The 23,551-nt window shown below is 37.3% G+C and overlaps 3 pseudogenes; 1 reads left to right on the top strand and 2 right to left on the bottom strand.

The window, feature by feature from the left end:
- LOC115295257 overlaps nt 1–433 on the bottom strand; it is a 6,247-nt pseudogene extending 5,814 nt beyond the window's left edge.
- Nucleotides 434–11,178: 10,745 nt separating this feature from the next.
- On the bottom strand, nt 11,179–11,757 carry LOC115295914 (annotated as a pseudogene).
- A 9,145-nt stretch (nt 11,758–20,902) lies between these two features.
- On the top strand, nt 20,903–21,815 carry LOC115295913 (annotated as a pseudogene).
- Nucleotides 21,816–23,551: the final 1,736 nt, after the last annotated feature.

Raw genomic sequence — 23,551 nt, 5'->3', positions numbered from 1 at the left:
GCTCACGGGTCTGCCCATTCTTGGAGATACCGGCTTCAAATTCACCAACACCAGCAGCAACAATCAGGACAGCACAGTCAGCCTGAGATGTGCCTGTAATCATATTTTTGATGAAGTCTCTGTGTCCCGGGGCATCAATGATGGTCACATAGTACTTGCTGGTCTCAAATTTCCACAAGGAGATATCAATGGTGATACCTCGTTCACATTCAGCTTTCAGTTTATCCAAGACCCAGGCATACTTGAAGGAGCCCTTTCCCATCTCAGCAGCCTCCTTCTCAAAATTTTTGATAGTTCTTTTGTCGATCCCACCACATTTGTAGATGAGATGTCCGGTAGGGGTAGACTTGCCGGAATCTATGTGTCCAATGACAACGATGTTGATGTGAGTCTTTTCCTTTCCCATTTTGGTTTAGGTTTAGCGGTGGTTTTCACAACACCTGTGCTCTGGCGGCAAACCCGTTGCGAAAAAGCTCCTTTCTCTTTTTCTTAGAAAAATGAATCTGGGGTGCCTGAGTGGCTCAGTCAGTTGAGCATCTGATTCTTGATTTCAGCTCAGGTCATGGTCTCACAGTTTATGAGTTCGAGTCCCACTTCGAGCCTGCTTGAGATTCTATCTCTCTCTCTGTTCCTTCCCCTCTCATGCTCGCTCTCTCTCTCTCTCTCTCCCTCTCTCTCTCAAAATAAATGAATAAACATTAAAAGAAAAAAGAAAAAAAGTAAATCTTTCTAGAAGAGAGCAGCTTAGGACAAATACTATATTGCAAAGGAAAATAAAGCAGCAAAAGAGAAATCAGGATACCCTAAGGATAGAGTGGGAGGGGGGCTGTTTTATATCTGTTGGTCATGAAGGCATTGCTGATGAAGTGATATTTGAAAAAACAGCAGAATAAAGGTAAAGGCAAGAAGTTATCTGGAGGAAGAGTGTTCCAGGGAAGGGAAATCAGCAAGTACAAAGGTCCTTGGCTGAGGCTGTGCTCAGGGTGTTCAAGATACAGCAAAGAGACTAGTGTGGCTGGAACGGAATGGATGGCGGGGACAGTGGAAGGAAATGAGACCATAAAGTAGCAGGGACCTAGACCATCTAACCTCAGAACTTGGGTTTTTACTTTACAGAAAGCCATTTGAGAGGTTTGCAGCATAGGAGTGATGGTATTTAACTTACGTTTTTAAAAGATCTCTCTGATGAAGTTTCTTAACACTATCATACTTAAAGACAAGCTAACAGTTGTTGGGACATGGTATAGGGTTGTGGTTTTTAAACTTTGTAGACTTCAAAAAATAAATATGCATTCTTAGTTCCCAAACCCTAGAGATTCTGGCTCAGTAGTCTGGAATGGGTCTTAGAAACCTATCTTTTCCTTAGGCCCCTTAAGTGATTCTGATGGAATTGGTCTGTGGCCTATAATTTGGGAATTGCTAGTACCATAAGACATCGCATTAAATGACTCTATCACTTTTATCACTAGTATAACTTATCTAGACTTTGACAACTAAGTTGTTTTAACAGTGTGAAAATGCTAAGCAGTTACAGGTTTTGGTAAAAATTGAAAGCATTCTGTGTGCATTTTATTATTATCTGCAAATTTTGTTGTACATATCTTTGTAGCAGTAATATTTAGAAGTATTTCAAAAATATCTCTTGTTGCTTTGTGAAGATCAGATGGTGTGTGTGTGTGTGTGTGTGTGTGTGTGTGTGTGTGTGTTGGGGTGAGGAGAGAAAGGACAAAAGCAGGAGACTACTTATGAAGTTATAACAATTCAGATGATAGGTAGTAATAGCAAAAGTGGCCCAGACTGTCAACATGTTTTAAAGGTTTAGACAAAAAGATTTATTGGTGAATCATATGTGAGATGTAAAAAAAAAAAAAAATAGAAGGCAAGAAAAGCTCTAAGGCTTTTGGCCTGCACAATGAGAAAAACGGAATTGTTTTTTGCAAAAATGAGTACTGGAGGAGAAACAAGTTTCAAGAAGTGAGGTCTGGAATCAAGGATCTGACTTTCACCAGATACAGTCTGAGATTGCTATTAGACATCCAAGTGTAGTTACTAATTATGTATGTCAACAAATGCCCAAACCTGAAATTCAGGGGAGAGAATGAGATATAAAATTAGAAGTCACTGGCATACAGATGTTATCCTCAGCCAGAGTACTAGATGAGGTCAACCAGTGCAATGGTAGATGGCAAAGAAAAGAAATACACAGATGGAGCCGCAGGGCACCACGGTGTTGAGAGTTTGGGGGGATGAGAGGAACCCGCACTGGAGTCTATGAATAGAGGAAAGAGAAAAACTCAGAAAGCAGTATGTTGCAAGGAAAGTGAAGAAGCTATTTTAAGGAAGAGGAAGTGATCAACTCTGTCAAATGCCACTCATAGTTCAAGGACATGGATGAATGAGAATTGAGCATTGAATTTAGCAATGCAGAGGTCAGCAATGGCCTCAGTGAGAGCTCCTTCTATGCAGCTAAGAGAGTTTACTGTTGTGCTGTTTTTAAGATGGGAGATATTGTCAAAAATATTTCCCAGATTATGGATAAATAAAAAATGGAAAAATTAATTATTCAGAAAATAATTATGTCCTTAAAAAAAGCAAAGATAGGATCTTTTGCACAAGTTAGGGGCACTGGTCTTAACTAGGAGCAGGGACAGCTCTTCACTGGGAAGTAGGCAGAGTACACAGAGTCAGATGCAGACAGGTGAACAGTGCAGAATTTCTCTGTTTTCTTTTGTTGGCTTCTATTTTTCTCTGTAAGATAGTAAATAAAGGTAATGACTAAGAATAGTGGAGTGGGGAAGAGAGTCTGGAGGGTTCAGGAGAGAGAAAATATTACTGGCACTACTGGTGAAGATGCTCTTAGCAAAATTCAAATGTTGAAACTTTTAGAATAAAGTGCATCTAATTTTCTCACATCTTACAAAATGGAGTTTCTGGGTTTGTTATGGTGTATTTATATATTATGTTTTGTGTGTAACATTTATGTTTATAAAATGTGTATACTGGGGATTGAAGCCAGTGAAAATAACAAAAGAAAGACTGATAAACTGATCCAGGGAGACGCTCAGGGAATGAGAAGGTGCGGGCTTGAGGACACAAGTGCACAGACTAGTACTGGATGGGAGAGAAGGGGGTAAAAACAGGAACAAGTGCAGATGGGTGCACAGGGAGGGAGTTCAAACTTTATAGAGTCACTTTTGTCCAAGGAGACATGCACAGCTGAGAAGGCCATGCAGACATAGTCGGCAAGCTAAAGAGAAGGGGGAAGAGCAGCTGCGGGGAACGGGAGAGGATGCTGCACAAGCGTGTGCTAAGGATCACCAAGTGTCACTCAGTACCCAACTGAGCTTGGATAGTGCACACCTTGGGATTCAACAGCCCACATGGTTGTGTGATTTTCTCCAACATTTCCCTGAAATTAAAAGATAAATATCTATTTTTATGGAAATCACCACTTCCAAAAAAAAGAAGCACCAGGAGAAGCAAATGTGGCTCTCTAACATAAATGTACTTCTTGTGGAATACTAAACACATGATCATTGATTTACTCATTCCACCAAAGGTTACTGAGCATCTTCTATATGCCAGGGGCAAAACTAGGGCCTGCAGTCAAATAGAAACAAGACATTAATCAAACTAGCTCATAAATTAATGGAAAATGGCAATAGTGAGCCTATTGGGAAGGCAAGGAGCAAAGAGCTATAACAGCAGAGAATAGTGATATTTTTCCCATGGCAGGACGAAAGCAAAGATTACATGAAGATCTGAAGACTGAGTGGGAGTCCCTTAGAGGGAAAGGATGTGGGAAATGTACCCTGGGCAAAGAAAACAACATATGCACAATGCTGGAGGCGAGGGGGACACAGTGAGTACCAAGGATTGGAAACCTGAATGCTGGCAAAAGCAAGGATAGAGTGAGACAAAAATGAACAGAACAGGCCTTGAGGGCCGTGTTAAGTATTTTCCCTTTACCCTTAGAGCAAAGGCAGCCACTGAATTTGTTGGCAGAATAGTCTAGTGATAAGATCTGCATTTCGCCAAAAACCACCTTGGGAGTGAAGGTGAATATCTGGAGATTCTGCAGGAACTCCTAGGAGGTGATAGGGCTAGAATTGGAAGGAGCGTGGGCAGCGATGAAGGAGGTAGAGAAATGAATAGATTCAAGAGATCACTGGGAATTAACACAGCCAGTGCCTTGTGGCAGACTGTATAAAAAGTGTGACAGAGAGGGAGGGGAAGAACACCTGATTTCTGGCTTGTTCAATAGGCTAGATGGGACAGCTCTGTGAGATGGGTAGGGAAATGAGGAATTCAGTTTTTGTCATAGTCAAATGGACACAATCACAGTAGAAATGCTTATATAATTTGGTATTAAAATAATTAGCATCAATAAATTTGTTGATGATAAATATAACCTACATTCTAGCATTTGGTTCTGATATTACATATGTCTGTTTTCAGATTTTGCCTGTTAAATGATAATCCTCTCATCTTGCAAAGAGACTTCATGGCATGATAATATGTTTTGTATTAGGGAACTAAAAGGTAACACCATTTTTATGGGTTAGGAAGGGAAGTTGCAGAGGAAGCAAGAACAGGAGCATCTGATATAAAAGAAACACTGCAACACTAAACATCTTAGCAGTTAACAAAGTCTCAGACCCCAGGCCAATTGATCACCTCACCTCGCCAAACCTAAGCTGATTCACTTTTGTATGCAAGATGCAAAACCAAGAATAGGTTGAATCCAAATGTCTCCTAGTTATAAACTTAGGAGAATTACTTAAACATAAAGTATACAGTAAATCCTGAGTTTATATTCTGCATTCTTAGATTTCTGAATTACTAATATGTGGCCAGTATTGTTCCACATCCTCCCTCCAAAAACAAAATTAAAAAAAGAAATACACATGCTCTAAAGTGAATAAATGAAAAGCTTAAAACAAAGGCAACAAAGTCACGCTATCTAAGAAAGAGGTAAAAATGACAATTTATGTATTGTCAAAGAAACACAATTGAAGGGATGAGTTATGTATTTTTTTCAAATGTCAAAAATAAGACCAAATAAATAGGGATAGAAGTATATCAGAAGAAAGGAAAAACAGTGGAAGAATAAAAATGAGGTATTGACATTGACAACAACAAAAAACACCTGCAATGTAATAGCTCCTGATATACTATATTAAGGGAAGCCAGATTTTCCTGAGTGTTGTTATAATCTGAACAGTGTTTGTAACACTTATTTTTCCTGATTATTCAAATAATGTGTGTGATTTTTAAAATATTAAAATTAAATAGCATGTAAAGATATAGCACTCCTAATTCCACTCACTCCAGATATTAAAATTTTATTATATTTCCTTTTACTTTTTAAAAACTTTTTGAAGGTCAATAATTTTTATAAATATAAGATTAGAATAATAAATAACATAAAATTCTGTGTACTGCTCTAACCACTTTAAAGCCTTTATAGTAAACATTTCTATTTCCTAAATATTTCTCATAACATGTTTATTCATAATTAGCAAATAATAATGCATATATTGCATAATTTATTAAAATAATACCCTATGTTTGGAACTTTAGAGTTTCTTATTTCTCACTATTATGAACACTATAATGAAAATCGTTAAATGAATATTTGTTTGCCTCACTGATTATGCAAAGCCATCCCACTACAAACATCAAATAACATAAGCTGCTTTAACATTTTTATACATGTTTTTTATTTCTTTTCTTTTTATCCAAATGTTATTGAGGAATAATCAACAAATGGAACTGTATATATTTGAAGCATACAATGTGATAATTTGGTATACATATATATTGAGAAATGATTAACAAGATCAAGCTGATTAACACATCCGTTACTCCACATTGTCAATTAATATTTTGTGGTGTGTGTTGTAAGAACACTTAAGATCTACTCTCAGCAACCTCCAAGTATACAACACTATATTATTATAGACTATCGTGACCATGCTGTACATTAGATTTTCAGAACTAATTTTTTTGACTGAAAGTTTCAAAGTTCATACTCTTTGATCTGTATCTCCTCATTTTCCCCTTCATCCTGCCCCTGGCACCACCATTCTGTATTGTTTTCTATTCCTAAGAAATCAGTTTTTGTTTTGGTTTTTGTTTTAAGATGCCACATGTCGGTGATAGCATAAAGTATTTGTCTTTCTCTGTCTGGCTTATTTCACTTAGCATATTGCCATCCAGATTCATCCATGTTGGCACAAATTGCAGAATTTCTTCTATTTTGTAGCTGAATAATATTCCTGTGTGGAAACTCCATACTGTTTTCCATCGTGGCTGCACCAATTTAGGTTCCCACTAACAGTGCACAAGGGTTCCCTTTTCTTCACATCCTCACCAACTTTTGTTATCTCTTGTCTTTTGATGATAGCTATTCTAACAGGTGTGAGGTAATATCTCACTGTGGTTTTTATTTCAAATTCCCTGATGGTTGATGATGTTGGACACCTTTTACATGTACCTACGGGCCATTTGTATGTTTTCTTTGGAAAAATGTCTATAGAGGCCCTTTGCTTATTTTGTAATTATATTATTTGCTTTTTCACTAATGGATTGTATGAGTTTTTTAATATATTTTGGACATCAACCCTTTGTCAGATATATGGTTTGGATATTTTCTCCCATTCTATAGGTTGTTTTTTCAATTAGCTGATTGTTTCCTTTGCTGTGCAGAAGCTCTCTACTTTGATGTAAACTCACTTGTTTATTTTGGCCTTTGTTGCCTGTGCTTTTGCTGTCTGATTCCATAAATCACTGCTAGGACCAATGTCAAGGATCTTACCACCTATGCTATCTTCTAGGAGTTTTACAGTTTCAGGTCTTATGTTTAACACATTTGAAGTTAATCTTTGTGAGTGGTTTAAGACAGCAGTCCGGTTTCAGTCTTTTCTATGCAGATATCTAGTTTTATTGAATAGACCATCTTTTCCCAACTGTATGTTCTTGGTGCCTTTGTCAAAGATTAATTGACTGTGTGTGCATGGGTTTATTCTGTTCCACCAGTTTATGTGCCTGCTTTTATGCCAGCACCATGCTGTTTTTGTTACTGCAGCTTTGTAATAGAGTCTGAAATCAGGATGTGTGATGCCTCCAGTTTTGTTCTTTCTCAAGATTGCTTTGGCTATTCAGTATCTTTTGTGGTTGCATACATATTTTATGATAGTTTTATTCTATTTCTGGGGAAAATAGAATAAATTGAAATTTTTATAGAGACTGCATTATATATACTTTGTTAGTATGGACATTTTAACAATATTATTTTTTGCAATCTAAGAACTTGAGCTATCTTTCCATTTACTTGTGTTTTCTTCAGCTTCTTTCATCAATGCCTTATAGTTTTCAGGTCTTTAACATCCTTGACCAAGTGTATTCCTAAGCATTTTATTGTTTAGGAGGCCATTGCAAATGGGATTTCTTTCTTAATTTTTCTTTCGTTGTTAGTGTATAGAAACACAATGGATTTGTATATGTTGATTTTGTATCCTGTACCTTTACTGAATTTGTTTATTAGTTGTAACAATGAAACCTTCAGGGTTTTCTGTATATAAGATCATGTCATCTGCAAACAAAGATGGTTTATTTCTTCCTTTCCAATTTGGATGTCCTTCATTTTTTGTTTTGTTTTCTAGTTTGTTTGTTGTTTTTTCCCTTGCCTAAATTCTCTGGCTAGGACTTCCAGTAGAGGCAGAGAAAATTGAAATCTTTGTCTTGTTCCTGATCTTAACTTTTCACCACTGGATATGATGTTAGCTGTGGACTTGTCATATATGGCCTCAATTATTTGGAGGTATAGTCCTTAAAATCTAATATGTTGAGAGTTTTTATAATTAAAGGATATTATCAAATGCTTTTTTCTGCATCTATTAAAATGACTCATTTTATGTGGTATATTACATTTATTGATTTGCATATGTTGAACCATGCTTGCATCCCAGGTATAAATCCCACTTGATCATGGTGTGTGATCCTTTTAAATGTGCTCTTGAATTTGGCTGACTAGTAATTTGTTGAGGATTTTTGCATCTATTTTCAACAGGGATATTGGACTGTAATTTTCTTTTCTTATGGTTTCCATACCTGACTTCAGTAATAGGGATTTAATGAGTTTGGAAGTGTTCCTTTATTTTAAATGTTTTGGAACAGTTTGAGAAGGGTTGGTAGTAATTATTCTTTCAATGTTTGGTAGAATTAACCAGTGAAGCTGTCTGGTCTTGTGCTTTTATTTACTCTGAGATTTTTCATTACTGATTTAATCACCTTGCTCATTGGAGGTCTGTTCAGATTGTCTATTACTTCATGATTAGTCTTGGTAAGTTGTATGTTTCTAGGAATTTACCCATTTATGCTAAGTTATCTAATTTGTTGGCATGTAATTGCTCATAGTAGTCTCTTATGATTCCTTGTACTTCTGTCATATCAGTTATAATGTCTCTTTCATTTATAATTTTATTTGAGTCATCTTTTTGCTTAGTCTAGCTAAAGTTTTGTCAATTTTAATTATCTTTTCAAAAAACAAGTTTCATTGATCTTTTCTATTGTCTTTTTAGCTACTATTTATTTCTGCTCTAATATTCATTATTTCCTTCCTTCTACTAACTTTAGTTTTAGTTTCTTCTTTCTCTAGTTTCTTAATGTGCAAGGTTGGGTTGTTCATTTGAGATTTTCCTTCTTTTTTTAATGTAGGTATTTTTGCTATAAACTCCCCTCTTAGAACTGCTTTTGCCACATCTCATAAGTTGTTTTTCATCTAAAGATTATTTTTATTTCTTCTTTGACCCATTAGTTGTTCAGAAACACGTTGTTCAATTTCCACATATTTATGGATTTTCCAGCTTTCCTCTGATATTAATTTCTAGTTTGTGGTCAGAAAAGACACTTGATATGATTTCAGTGTTCTTAAATTTGTTAGGACTTGTTTTATGAAAGCCTTACAAATGATCTCTCCTGGATGTTCCATGTATACTTGAGAAAAATATGTATTCTGATGCTTGTTGGATAGAATATTCTGTAAATGTCTGTTAGGTATATTTGGTCTAAAATGTAGTTCAAGTCCATTATTTCTTTACTGATTTTCTAACTGGATAATCTATCCACTGTTGAATTGGGGTACTGATTTCCCCCACTATCATTACATTGCTGTCTACTTCTGCCTTAAGATTTGTAAATAATTGTTGAAAATGTTTAGATGCTCTAATATTGGGTGCATATATATTTAAACTATAGCCTCTTGATGAACTGATCCCTTTATCATTATACAATGACCTTGTTTGTCTCTTGACAGAAGTTTTGACTTAAAGTCCATTTTATCTAAGCATAGATACCCTTGCTCTCATTTGGTTTCCACTTTCATGGAATACCCTTTTACATCCCTTCACTTTCAGTCTATATGTGTCCTTAAAGTTTATTTGAGTCTCTTATAGGCAGAAAATAGCTGAGTTTTTAAATCCATTTAGCCATTTATGTTTTTTAGTTGAAGAATTTAAACCTTTACATTTAGAGTAATTACTGATAGGTAAAGACTTCCAATTGACATTTTGTTCATTGTTTTCTGATTGTTTTGTAGTTCTTTTGTTTCATTCTTCCTCCCTTACTGTCTTTATGAATTGATTATTTTTGTAGTGTTAGCCTTGATTCTTTTGTCTTTATTTTTTGTATTTATTAAAGGCTTTGCTTTGTAATTGCCATGAAACTTTCATAATACATCTGATAGTTATCACGATCCATATTAAGCTGATAATTATTTAACTTCAATTGCTTAACAAAGTTCTACACATTTACTAGCCAGAGATAAAGGCAGAAAGAGATGATGAGTTGATGGGGGGGTGCTAAGGGGCAGCCCCCTTACTCTACCTTATGTGGACTAGTATTCTAATTTTTCTCAGTCACTGCACTCATCTTAATTGTTACTCAAACACAAACACAATTGTAAATCCCGATATAGAAAACTTGAATTTTAAAAACAACTACTTTTATTTTCTTTATCTTTAAAAACCCAGGGGATTTATATAGTGTGTATTGCAGATAGCTTTCCAAAAAAACACTTTAGATATTTGTCCATCTTTTTAAAACTTCTCACTTCAAGCATCAACAAAATTTCTCCTTTCACCCAGTCCCTTTACAGCTTTTCAGCTCTGCCCCCTCCATTTTGTCACTCTGGTTGATATCCTACCTCCTATATTCAACCCTGGCTGTGTAATCTTGTTTACCTTACTGAGGATCTTCTCTTATAGGAAATTCTGGCAAAAAGTCTTCCACCTCATGAAACACATAACTATTAGTTCAGAATATAACTTAACTGCTGGATTAGAAACTCCATGTGAACTAGCATTTGGTTTACTCAATATTCTATATTCATCATCCAACTGTTTAGAGCATATGGTTAAACCAAATTAATACTTGTTAAATAAATGAATGTTTAGGCTTTCCCAGTATGCAGTGGAAGAAGAGCTATGGAAGGATCATGGCCAGGACAAAATAGGAAAAAGACAGGAGCAAAGGAAAGGGAAAGGCAAAGGTCTGAGACCACAGTATTGGAAAACATGAATAGCATTCTTTACTCAAGCTGGAGAACCTCTATTTTCTAAACCATCTCCTTATCAGCTTCCTGGAGATCCATTCATCAATTGGGGTGTGAACATAGTAAGACACAGAAATCTTCCAGGTTCTCAAACACAAGTAGCTCCTCCCTGCTAGGTTCCCCTCAATTTCTCACTATTACTATTGCTGTTATCTGCCAACATCTTCCTGTGGAAAAAGGTATTTACAGATCCTGATAGGGATTGTCTATATGAAATCATAAGAATTAATTTTTAAGTGTTTATTTACTTTTAAGAAAGAGAGAGAGAGAGACAGACAGACAGAGAACAGAGAAGGAGCAGTGAGAGAGGGAGACACAGAATCCGAAGCAGGTTACAGGTTCCGAGCCCAACACGGGGCTCAAATTCACAAACTGCAAGATCATGACTTGAGCTGAAGTTAGACACTTAACTGTCTGAGCCAGCCAAGCGCCCCTGAAACCGTAAGAATTAAAAGGGCTTTGTATTTCTTTCTTTTTTTTTTTCCAGATGAATGCTTGTTTTATTGAATAACTGATCTGTGTAATTGCTGAGGCCACTATGTAGAGACAAAAGAGAGGGAGTTTTATTTCTTGGTCTCTTCCTCCTTTGACAGAGTCTTGATGGTTTCCTCCTTGGCCTGGGACTGCTCCTCACTGTGCTTCCATGCTTCCTTGGTCTTAGATATGCAGGCCTCAGCCTGGTCAGCCAGAAGCTTCCTGTGAGCCTTGTCTGCCCTCAGCTTGTGGATGTGTTCCAGAGAATCTGCTAGTCTTTGAACACATTACCCTTCATTTTCAAGTATAGACTGTGATACATGTGACAGGCAGTCTTCTTAGATTCACGGTATCTTCCAAGCAGCTGGTAGAGAATTCTCATCCTCTTTATCAGGTTACCTTGTCAGGCATTCAAGCCTTGGCAGCACCTTTTCTCTAACCAATTCCCATATGACTGCCTTTCTGGTGGGCCAAAGTATTTTTCCAGCACCAAGCCCTAGGTTGGACAGTCACAGTCTTCCAGATGATCAGCTCATCTTTGATCAGTTTCTGGATCTGCTGACAGGAGCTGGCATTGGCAATTTCACTGGTTTCATGAGCTCTGAGCACACCTCCATTTTGCCACAGTGGAGGACCCTGGAGGCAAGCCTCTTCTGAAGCCTGCTCATGTCTATAGCCACAGTGGCAAAGTGAAAGCAAAAGGGCTTTGTATTTCAAAAGCCCTTTAGACAGAAAGAGGGCAGATGTACATGGCATTTATGTGTCAAGAATGAATAATTGTGGCTTTGTCCTTATTGAGATCTTTTGAATCTAAGTGCATGGAGAAGGGATTCTGAGTTTTTCTTGTTGGAAAGCATATACAGGAATAATTGGTGATACTCAATGTCATCGGAATGTCAGAAAGAAAAAAAATAAAAAATATCCATGTATAGAATTCTGTATTCTAGAAGGCAGAGTTTAGTTTTATTTTTTGTTTTTAGCTGTTACAAGAAAAGAAGATACATTTTCCTGTGCTTTGACATTTAATTTGACAAATACAATCATCAGAATTTAGTTTTCAGTCAATTCAGCTTAATTTGTATCTTAAAAGTCAAAATTGGCTTAGAAAAAGTCATCACTCTCAACATATCCTCAAATAATAAATACAAACATATGAGGAAGAAAAGCTAGCTACCAGTTTTGTTTTCTTTTTTCCAAATCTTACCTCTTCATTACCACCAGTACCAGTAAGAAATAGAACAAAATGACCTAACAGAGAGCACAATTTTATGGAGTTGTAGCCAGTTTGGGTGGTAAAAAGAGGTAGTTTCCCTGCATTCCCAATTGTCTACACTCCAGAATTAATTAGTAATAATAGAAGTATTCTCCTGAATCTAACACGTAGCTTTTAAACAACTTTCCTATATGAGAAAAATGTCTTTCTCCCTCTTTCACAACCAGAGCACAAAGTTTTAAAGCTCAAACAGTGTCTATTATTATGCTCAAAATAAACCTCATTTAATTTAATGAATATTTAAAAAACACTCTACCTAAATGGGATTAATATGAGGTATTATAAGAGGAAGAAAAAGGGGGGAAATTAGGGAGAGGAAATATATAGCCTGTCTTTTTAACATGTACAGAAATAATGGGTTACATTTGAACACTAAAGGAATTTGGTGGTTAAACATCTATAAAATATACAAACAGACTAGTCCATGTGATACCTGACCACCATTATTTCCAGACATCCTAATACCTCACACAAATGCTTGGGTATTGATGTGTATTCTCTGAATCTTAATTAGCCTTATATTAGTGGAAGGAAGCACCTGCCTGACTATATGGGGAAAATATTAATTTCGAGTATATGACTTTGCATAATTGCTTACTCCCCCTTTTACATGAGTTTGCATTAGGATCAGCCTGCTATGACATGCAACACTGGGCTGTAATAAATAATAGTGAAAAGACTAAATGTTTCCCAACTGAAGATCACACAGCATGACTGTTAATACAAAGCCTAAGCAAATCACATTGGTAAATAATATGTCTATGGAATAAATAACTATTGGGGAGACATTTCTGGGTTTATTAACTGAGCTAATGGAGTAATATATCATGGCACCTCAGGAATCTAAATTTATTTTAAAAAATATATTGCAGTTGGCTGAATGGTGGCCACAAAAAAAGATATGTCTATGTCCCAAATCCTAGAAGCTGTGATATTAACTTATTTGGAAAAAGGGTCTTTGCAAATGTAATTAAGGATCTTGAGAAGATAATTTTAGATTATGCAGGTGGGTCTTAAATCCAATAACAAATGTCCTTATAGGAGATGCAAAGAGAAGAAACCAACACATATAAGACAATCTGAAGACAGAAGCAGTGATGCAGCCACAAGTCTAAGAGTGCAGACAGCCACCAGAATCTGAAAGAGGCAAAGAACAATGCTCTGCTAGACCCCCAGAGAAAGCAAAACCCTGCCAGAGTTTGAGCTATGGTCTGCAGAACTGTAAGAGAATAAATTCCTGTTGTTTGAAACTACCCAGCTTGTGGTGATTTGTTATGGCAGCCCCAGGAAACTAATATAGCCATCTAGATTACTGTGTATTTTAAACTTGTATGGAGAGTGAATTGCAGCTATAGAGAAAACCACTGGACATGTCCTCAGGATAGATGACTTCTTATAATACAGGTTCCACCCAGAATTAACTGTGTGACCTTGAACAAGAAACTTAGCCTTCCTGTTACTCAATTTCTTTATGTGCAGTTGGACTAGATGATCTTAAAGCTGACTTCCAAATCTAAATTCTACATTTCTGTTAATAACTGACAGTAGAAAACTGAATAAGGAGAAACACAGCCAGCATTTTGTAAATAGAGTCTCACACATCAGATCTCAAATACACACACACACACACACACACACACACACACACACACGTCCTTATAAACAAGCTTTTGGGCTTGTGTTATAAAGAGAGAGGGAAGAAGAAAAAAGATTAGCTATAATTGCTATCATTTATATGCCAAATATTGTTTTATGTAATCCTTATGATAAACTTGCTATTGTAGCAGTCTCAGTCCAATCAGGAGATAGAAATAGCACAGTGGTTTAAACAGGGGAAGTTAATATAAAGGATAATTAAGCTAGGATAAAAGAATAACTGTAAGATCAGAAGAAACTCTGTATATTATGCCAAGGCTGAGGGTGAATACCCAAGGAAGGACAAACTTGAAGGAGAATCAGACCTTGTTGGAGAAGATGTGGGTTAGTCACAGGACAGCAGAGCAGTTTGCTAGTTTGGCCAGGCTTGAGTCGGTCTGGAGACCATCTTCCGGAGTGTGGGTAGAAAGCAGACTCTCAGCAACTGGCCAGGGTGTGCAGTGGGAGTCTGGTGCCGGCCAGGGCAGAGGCCATCAGGGTGTGAGGGATGCAGGACATCTGAAGAAGAAACACTACCTTTATGTATTGCCCTGCTCCTGGTGGCTGCATACAGGCTGACAGAGCTCTGGGTTGTATTGAGAGGGCTGCAGAAAGGATGTCATATGCAGAGCTGCAAAATCAGAGAAATGGCATTCTGGGCCTGTGACTGGGGCAGGCTGCGTCAGATGTCCTCACACCCAACTGCTGATCTCCCCAGCCCACGCCAGAAATCCTAAGAAACCTCTTCCTCCTCAGTGTCCTTCTAGTACCCTCTATCAGGAAAAATTTTTTAATTTGTTAATGTTTATTTATTTTTGAGAGAGAGACAGAGTATGAGCAGGAGAAGGGTAGAGAAAGAGGGAGAATGGGAAACACAGAATCTGAAGCAAGATCCAGACTGAGCTGTCAGCACAGAGTCCAACGCAGGGCTTGAACCCACAAACTGTGAGACTATGACCCGAGCTGAAGTCAGAATCTTATCCAAGTGAGCCACTCAGGTGCTCCTCTATCAGGAAATTTAACATTGGCCCCAATTTAATGCTTAAAAAAGGAAAAGAATTTCTTTATCACAGAGTATATATTAAAGGATGCATACGGAACTGAGAAACACTGAATTGATAACTGACATACTTGTAGAGTAACTATTATCTATAATCACACACAGGGACACCAATGTTCAGAGAGGTGAATACAGCCACTAAACTTCAGAGCTAGAAATTATATCCAGAGCCATAAATGGTTGATAATTCCTGAAACTAGGCTCTAACCACACCCCAAGATGAAAATGTGATGAAAATTGCCCACTTAAAAGTATTTTATACTTAATTGTACTTCTTGTGATCATATGGTAAAACTTTATCTGATGAGAATTTTTCTGCACCCATTCTGTTCAGAAAAAGAAATGACCAGATCACTCACCCCTATCCTATTCTGTCTACCCTTCCCTTCACACTCAGGCTGGGATAAATGTCTCCTTCCTTTGTGAAATGCCATCCTCTTCTTAGAAAAGACACCTTGGGTTTCATCATTGCAAGCATCACACTCTAAATTATAATTACCTGCTATCTGTGTATCCCTTACCATAAAGCTCCAACCTTTCCAACTGTGGAGACTGAGTCTTACTCATTCATCTTTGTAGCTAGGCCTGTGTCCTGGCTCAGGAGAGATTTTTTAATGTAAGAGAATTGAACTGAGTGAAAGAGAACAGATCCACATAGGGATTTACTCAAACAAGTCATTTCTAGGATATAACTCAGTCAAAAACTGCTGATCAAGCGGCTGAAGGACACACACCAGTCATTCCCATTGGACCCTTCATGGCATGGTATATAAGGTCTACCATGTGCAAAGGATCAGAGATGAATTTTCAAAGCCATGACCCAGAAGGGGGCCCAACATACTTGGAAAAGCTAGTCCAAACAGGAACAGTAATCAAGGGCTAGATGACAAGTGTCAAATAAAATTGGGAGTATGTAGTTGAAAGACTTAGAGTCTGGAAACACAAGAAGAGCTAATACAGAAGACTGTTGTGAGCAGGTTAGGGGGATTAGCCCAGAGTGACACATCTCTGACATCTTTTTAATACCCTCTCAGTGTATATTTATGGAGGTGCACTGAATTGATTTAAAGGGTCTGGAATGACACATTCAGCACACCCTCCAATATTGTAACAATCTGCTTGGCTCACTGCCTCTAAAGTGTCTCATATTGGTGCCTAAAGTCATTTACATGTTTGAGCCTACTCAAAGCTGAGTAGGTCAGCTCCACAGCCTTAAGCAAGATTCTGGGGAAAATCCTCAGCTTTGCATTAAGTATCTCTTTACCCAAGTAGCTTCCTAATATTACTAGGAATTTTTACTCTTTTTTTTTAATTGAGATATAATTAACATACAAGTTTCAGATGTCATATTGGTTTTAGATGTCCAACAATATTATTTGGTGTATGTATATTTTGCTAAATGATCACCACAATGTTTAAAGTCCACCTCCACACATACATCACCATACATACGCCATTACAATTTTTTTCTTGTGATGAGAACTTTTAGAATTTACTCTCAGCAACTTTCAAATATATACTATAGTATTCTTTTTTTTAAGTTTATTTTTTTATTTTGAGAAGGGGAAGGGCAGAGAAAGAGAAAGAGAGAATCCTGTCAGTGCAGAGCCCAGTGTGGGTCTTGAACCCATGAACCATGAGACCATGACCTGAGCTGAGGTCGGATACTTAACCAACTCAGCCACCCAGGTGCCCCCAATATACTACAGTACTCTTAACTATAATCACTGGGCTACACAGTATATCTTCAGGACTTATGTATGTCATAACTGAAATTTTGTACCTTTTGATCCCCTTCATCCATTTTACAGCCCACCCCCCATCTCTGGCAACCATCAAGCTGTTCTCTATATCTATGAATTCAAGGTTTTTTGTTTGTTTGTTTCCACATATAAATTAAATCATACAATTTTTGTCTTTCTCAAGTTGACTTGTTTCCCTTAGCACAATGCCCCTCAAGGTCCATCCACATTTTTGCAGATTGCAAGATTTTATTATTTATTTTAAGGCTGAATAATATTCCATTATATATAATATATCATATAATATATGGTATAATATATAATATACCATATATATATACACCATTTCTTCTTTGGTATTATATGTAATATATATTATATATTTATGTATGATATATATATATCATTATTACACACACACACACACACACACACACCATTTCTTCTTTGGCCATTCATCCACTGATGGACACTTAGTTAGTTGCCATATCTTGGCATTATAAATAATGCTGCAATGAACATGGGAGTGTATACATCTTTTTCAGTTAGGGTTTTTGTTTCCTTCAGCTAAGTACCCAGAAATGAAATTACTACATCATATGGTAGATACTTTTAATTTTTTGGAGAGCTCCATACTGTTTTCCATAGTGGTTGCACCAATTTACATTTCTACCAACAGTGCAGGAGGGTTCCCATGTTTCCATATCTTTAGCATCACTTATTTCTTACCATTTTGATAACAGCCATTTTAACAGGTGTGGGGTTTTGATTCACCCATTGTGGTTTTGGTTCATATTCCCCTGATTTTGAGCACCTTTCCATTTATACACTGGCCAGTTGTAAGTCTTCTTTGGAAAAGTCTATTCAGACCCTGTGGCCATTTTTTAATCAGATTTTTTTTAATTCTGTGAGTTCTGTATATTTTTTGGATATTAACTCCTTGTTTTTCAGCTAGGTGCCCTCTTCTGATTCTCCCAATTCCTTGAAGAAAATGGCCTTGCCTGTCCCTCTCTCCTCCATTTTCCTCAGAGACTAAAGTTCTAATTCTCATGTGTCTACCCATATGACTTACACCTATACCTTCCAAAGATTACATTCTTCCTGGATCTGGAGCACTCTTCAATTCACTGCCAAATCTCTTCTTTACTTGCAAATCACCTATTGCATTCAGTTGGATTCCTGGTTGTCAAATCCTCACTAGCCATGACAAAGGTAATAAATTGCAAAGACAGAGTGGGTAGAATTTCCAGGGCAAAATACTGAATAGGAAAAAGTTGCACCAAGAGAGAAGCACTGTAGAGAGGGAGAGGGGGAGGAAGAGGAAAAGAGGGAGGGAGAGAATAAGAGAGATAGAGAGATGTGGAAATTGGCTAAGGGTTTCCCTTGACTTTTTAGCATGTGTGAGGAGACCACCTGAAGCAGAAAGCCACCAGAAAAGATCAGGGAGAACAAGCATCAGAGACAACACAGAGCTGAAAATAGGTCATATTCCTACCACCCAGAATATATAAAAAAAAAAAAAACTTCATAATGCAAAACACATTACATAGGGTATTTAGAAAAGTATTTCCTCAGTAGTGGGGAATATTCAGCTCTATGTTTAAAGGCTTCTCTGATCTCACTTAACTAAGCTTAAAAGGAACATCTTAAAAGATCAAACTCTTTCCAAGTAACTTAACTGCCACACAAAGTAAAGCTCAAGAATACTGAAAAGAAAACAAAAATATCAGCGCTCAACAACATAAAATTTATGTCTGGCAACCAATCAAAATTAAAGATATTCAAAGAAGTGGAAAAATATGACCCATACTGAAGGAAAAAATCAATCTGTAGAAACAGCCTCCAAAATGTCATAGATGAAAGAACTCGTAGAAAGTGAACATTACAGCATTTATTATAACTATATTCCATATGGTCAAAATCTGAATAAGTTAATTACTCTCAGCAATAATACTGCTCACTGAGTTTTAAGATTTGGCCCTGTATATATACACCAAAAGCATGCTTATTTTGTTGTTTTTGTTACAGAAAATTTCAGAGACTGTAGCACCTAAATAGAAGGAGTGTATATGTTATTTTCCTTTTTTAACAAGAATATATTTTTCTGAATTGGGTTGACTAGGAAGTTAGTAAACTATTTCTGTCTGCTGCACACAAAAGAAAAATGATATTGCTGCTTGGACTAATTTATCTATTTATTTTATTGATTTACGGAACTACCAATGTTAAAGCACATTTGAATCTTTGAGAAAAATTAAAAGCATGAATCATCCCAAAACACCATCAGGGTAGTGAGATTTCATTAAGAGCCATGGGTATAAGTGGAAGAAGAAAACAGAAAGTCAGATGTCAGAGCATACTGTCATACTTCCTCTCAGACAGGAACCATGTTTGAGGTTATGGCATATGTTCATAAAAAGATGGCATACCTTGAATTATAGCCAGCTCAAATGAGCCCTAAGGTGAGTATGATGCATGTTTAAGCAACAAATTACATCCACTCCAGATATCGAAGGTATTATTCACTTGCTTTCCTAGTTTAGAAAATAATTCCCTCCCAGTTGGCCAAATTAGCCAAACCTCTTAAAAGTGCCCACAAATGGAGCCCAGCCTCATTCCTTCAGCTAAACCAGAAAGAGCTCAAGGGGGAAATGGGTGGTGTTGGGGTGAGGGCAATCTCTGCTGTTCATCTTTTTACAAATCCAAAACATGTGTCAGTAAAAATCACAATGGTGATTTTTTTATTGTTGACTTGTCCTCACATGCATCCCCTTCTCCCCACTGATTTCATGAGCTCATCCCAAATCAATCAGAGAACTATAATGAGCTCTGTCACCTTAATGCAAGTCAGAATTCATGTTTCTTCTAATTAAGACCCTGAAATACGTGTCCTGATTCTTTTACAGACATAGCCTGGACTCAGTAGACAATCTCTCTAGGTACCAATCCCGACTCCATTATTCACTGGCTGTGTGACCTTAGGCACTAAGCTTCAGCTTCTTCATCTGTAGAATGGAGATGAAAAGAGTAGTACCTACTTCACGGGTTTTTGATTAAGAATGAAATGAGATAACTTATGCAGGACCCCCAGCATTGTAAAGACTTTATAAACGGTAGCTATTTTTACCCACTCAAATATATTTACCTGCATTTCCTAACAGGAACACTCCCCCTACCAATAGGACTACTTCTTATTATAGCCTACTCTCCAACAACACACACACACACACACACACACACACACACACACACACACACACACTTCTCATTCCCATCTGCTTTTTCTCATACTTTTCCTTTTCTAAAATGTCTCATGCAGCACCACTTGATTAACCTACCTATTTGTTAAGAGTCACTTTGGGCCCCACCCAAATCATTAAATCTAAACTCCTCTCAATCTTTGTTATAATTCTTTTTCAAAATTCAGGAATGATTTTATTCTCCAGTAAAACAAATATTATATGTTGATTTTTAATAAAACATATTTGATATTTTTTCATGCATTGTATCTTACTTCTCCAACTATGTTTTTTATAGATAATTATTTGTCCCATATAGTAAATGTTATACTGCAAGACTCAAGGAAACATTACTGACTTATTAATTAAAGTACTATGAAATTCAAATGACATGGAAAATATTCAATGAGCTCATATGGAAAGAGAGTGCCTTGAAAATGTTGATGAGATCAAAGCATTAATTTGTCCTAAGTGACACATCAAAAAAGAAAGAATTAAGAAATTAAAATAATAAGGCACCCAGGGGTGGCCCCAGCCTGGAGGCGGGGGCAGAGCTGAGGCCTGCTCAGGGTGAAGGTGTCAGGCATAGCACTTCCCAACCGGCTCAGGCATGCCCATCTTTGTAAGGCGAAAACTTCAATGGGAGCCTTCCTCCTTAAAGTCTCGTGGTGGGACAGCTATTTGACACATTCAGAAGGCAGGATGACAGCTCTACATAGGAACACGATGTGAATGGAAGAGACCTGTCATTATGTAAAAAGTAAGGCACTATGAATAGACACTAAAAACAGCTCTCGATCTCAAAAAACCCAACGCTTGTGTCACAGTATGAAAAGTTAGATCCTGGCAAACATCATTTGCTGAATGAAGCCTTCAAGCCAGACAATGATGTCTTTGGACCTATTACCTTGTGTTTGCAATCAGATTGGATCATCTCTCTTTTGAGGTTCCCCAAGACTTCAAACAATTTCTCAGTTCTCCTTTCAGAAAGGCACACTTTCCAGAGAATGCAGTATTTAGATACAGTGCATTGGATCTCTAGGAAACACCAGAATTATCAGTGAAGAATATATTAAATGGCTCAAGGGCTACTGTGAAGCATCCTTCCATGGTTTAACAGTAAAACTCCTAGAACCAATTCCTGTCTCTGCAAGGAGAAGCTCCTTTAGAGTCAACGATAACACACAAAACCTACAAATGCATGCAGGGCACATCCCGAAGTTCTTAAAAAATAAAAAACCTGGAGATGCCTTCTGTATTGTGGGAATAACAATAATTGATCTTTACCCAAGAGATTCCTGGAATTGTGTCTTTGGGCACAATTTGACAGATGGTATGGGGATATTCAGCTTTGCCAGGTATGGCAGTGATTTTTACAGCTCATGCTATGAAGACAAAATGAACAAGCTACAGAAAATATTTTCTAGTGACTATTCAGTTTTTGATAACAGTTATACTCCTGAAGTGACTTGTGATTTGCTGTGTCAGTCCTGGAAGATCAAACACATATCTGGATTTCGACACTGCCAATGGCTTGCATGTCTACTTCAAGGCTCCCACCACATGGAAGGAGCTGAAGGGCCCCCTCCACCTTTGTCCTTATCTCATCATGCAAGTTGCAGTGTACACGTAAGGTGGGCTGATGATAACCTGCTACCAGCCCTGCAATGAGTATAATACACAGTCATGAGGATAAGGGGAATTTACTAAAACCTGTAGATGCCTTTGGTGATGGAAAGAGCAGATAACAAAATGCCATGCTGTTGTCCAGAAATAATGACCTTCATATAGGAGCAATTAAAATACCCTGGCACATTAAAAAAAGAAATAAAAATATAATACATTAAGGTTTTCTCTTCTGCTTCAGAAGTTTGCAAAAGAGGTATAATAACTTTCTCATAGTATTTTGGTTCTTATCATTAATACTCTCTACTTACCCAGTGATGCATGGTTAAGCAGTTCCTTCATTGCTTGGCCCTAGAAGTACATGTAAAAGCTATAATTAGTAGGCAGTTAGCTACCAAAACAAAACAAAACAAAAAAAAAGCCTCTGACTTGAAATGAGGTAAAGACAAAATTATCCCTTGAAATCTAACAACAAAAAAAAAATCAACAGATGATTAATGATATCAACACTACAGTAGTAATTTACACTGGGAGAGGTTTTATGATTTTTTCCTTTTTTTGTCAAGAAACAAAGGAAACCGCTCTTCCCACATCCAATCAAGAAAACCATAGTGTTTAGAAGCACCTAGGTGGCTCAGTCGATTAAGTGGTGGACTCTTGGTTTTGGCTCAGGTCATGATCTCACGGTTCGTGCCCTGCAGGGTGTGGGGCTCTGCGCTCATGGCAAGGAGCCTGCTTCAGATACTTTGTCTCCCTCTCTCTGCCCCACCTCCCCCTTCCCTCTCAAAAATAAATAAATGTTAAAAAATAAAAAGAACACAGTGTTTCTTTAATACAACATAATATACATAATTTGAATCTGATGTTGGAGAAAGCCATTGTTAAGTCAAAGATACTGTAATATAATAGAGATAAGGGCATGTTAAAATAAGTCAATTGCACAATTCTAAAACGAGGAAGCTATGAAGCAGTAAATTATCAAATTTCGTTCAGTTGTCTCTCGAAAAAGATACTTTTCTTATCTTCATGGACAATGTATGTCATTGAGGCAGAGATGTTTGCAGATTAAAAAAAGAGTGGGTTCTCCACTAATCTAGACTGTCAGAAATGTCTCCCAAGAATGTCTATGATCTTTGTTCAGTTATGATGCTGACCAGTCAGCGTTCTGATCTCTGATTTCCTAAATGGATTTGCCCAACACAATGGGGACTGGAAACACTGTGACCACGTGGTAGGTTTGCCGTTGTGTAAGATTCAGAGTCCTGTGTGTATTGATAATACGTTATCTGCTTGAAAATCAGCTTCTTATGAATCTAGTTATTTTGTATCAATCCTGAGACCCACTTCACTTCAGAGAAGTAATAAAATTGTGTCCTGAACTTCAGAGCTTGAATCCAGTTCCAGAACATAGAATGACCCAACAGGACCTGGCCAACCTGAAGGACCCAGCCTCCATGGTGGCAACCACTGTCCCAGTCTTGCTTCTTAGCTCTTTAAAGATAACACTGTCCTATCTAAAGAGATCGCCAGTAAAAACTGCTAGCGAAGAAGGGTAATATTCCCCAAATTGCAGAGCTGCTGCTTTCTTACTAAGCTCCAGCAGTGCTGAACTTATGACTTACTTTGTTCCCTGAACCACAATGCTATTTCTCACCCTCTGCCAGGAACATCCTTTCTCTCCTAATGGCTTGATTGACTTACACTTACCTACTCCAGCAGGTTTTCTTTGACCTACTTTCCCAACTCCTGCCCCATATTCACATGCACACCTGGATTAGAAACGTTTATCTGGCGCTCCTTAGAAATAGTCTTGCTACTAAAAAATAGATCATTTTAAAAAGATCTATTTACTAATTGTAATGTTCCTTAAGTGAAATGTAGGCTTTA

This window comes from Suricata suricatta, chromosome 7 (genome assembly GCF_006229205.1).
Source record: "Suricata suricatta isolate VVHF042 chromosome 7, meerkat_22Aug2017_6uvM2_HiC, whole genome shotgun sequence".
NCBI lineage: Eukaryota > Metazoa > Chordata > Mammalia > Carnivora > Herpestidae > Suricata > Suricata suricatta.
The sequence above is the reverse complement of the archived record's forward strand: the minus strand, read 5'-3'. Positions and strand labels throughout refer to the sequence as shown.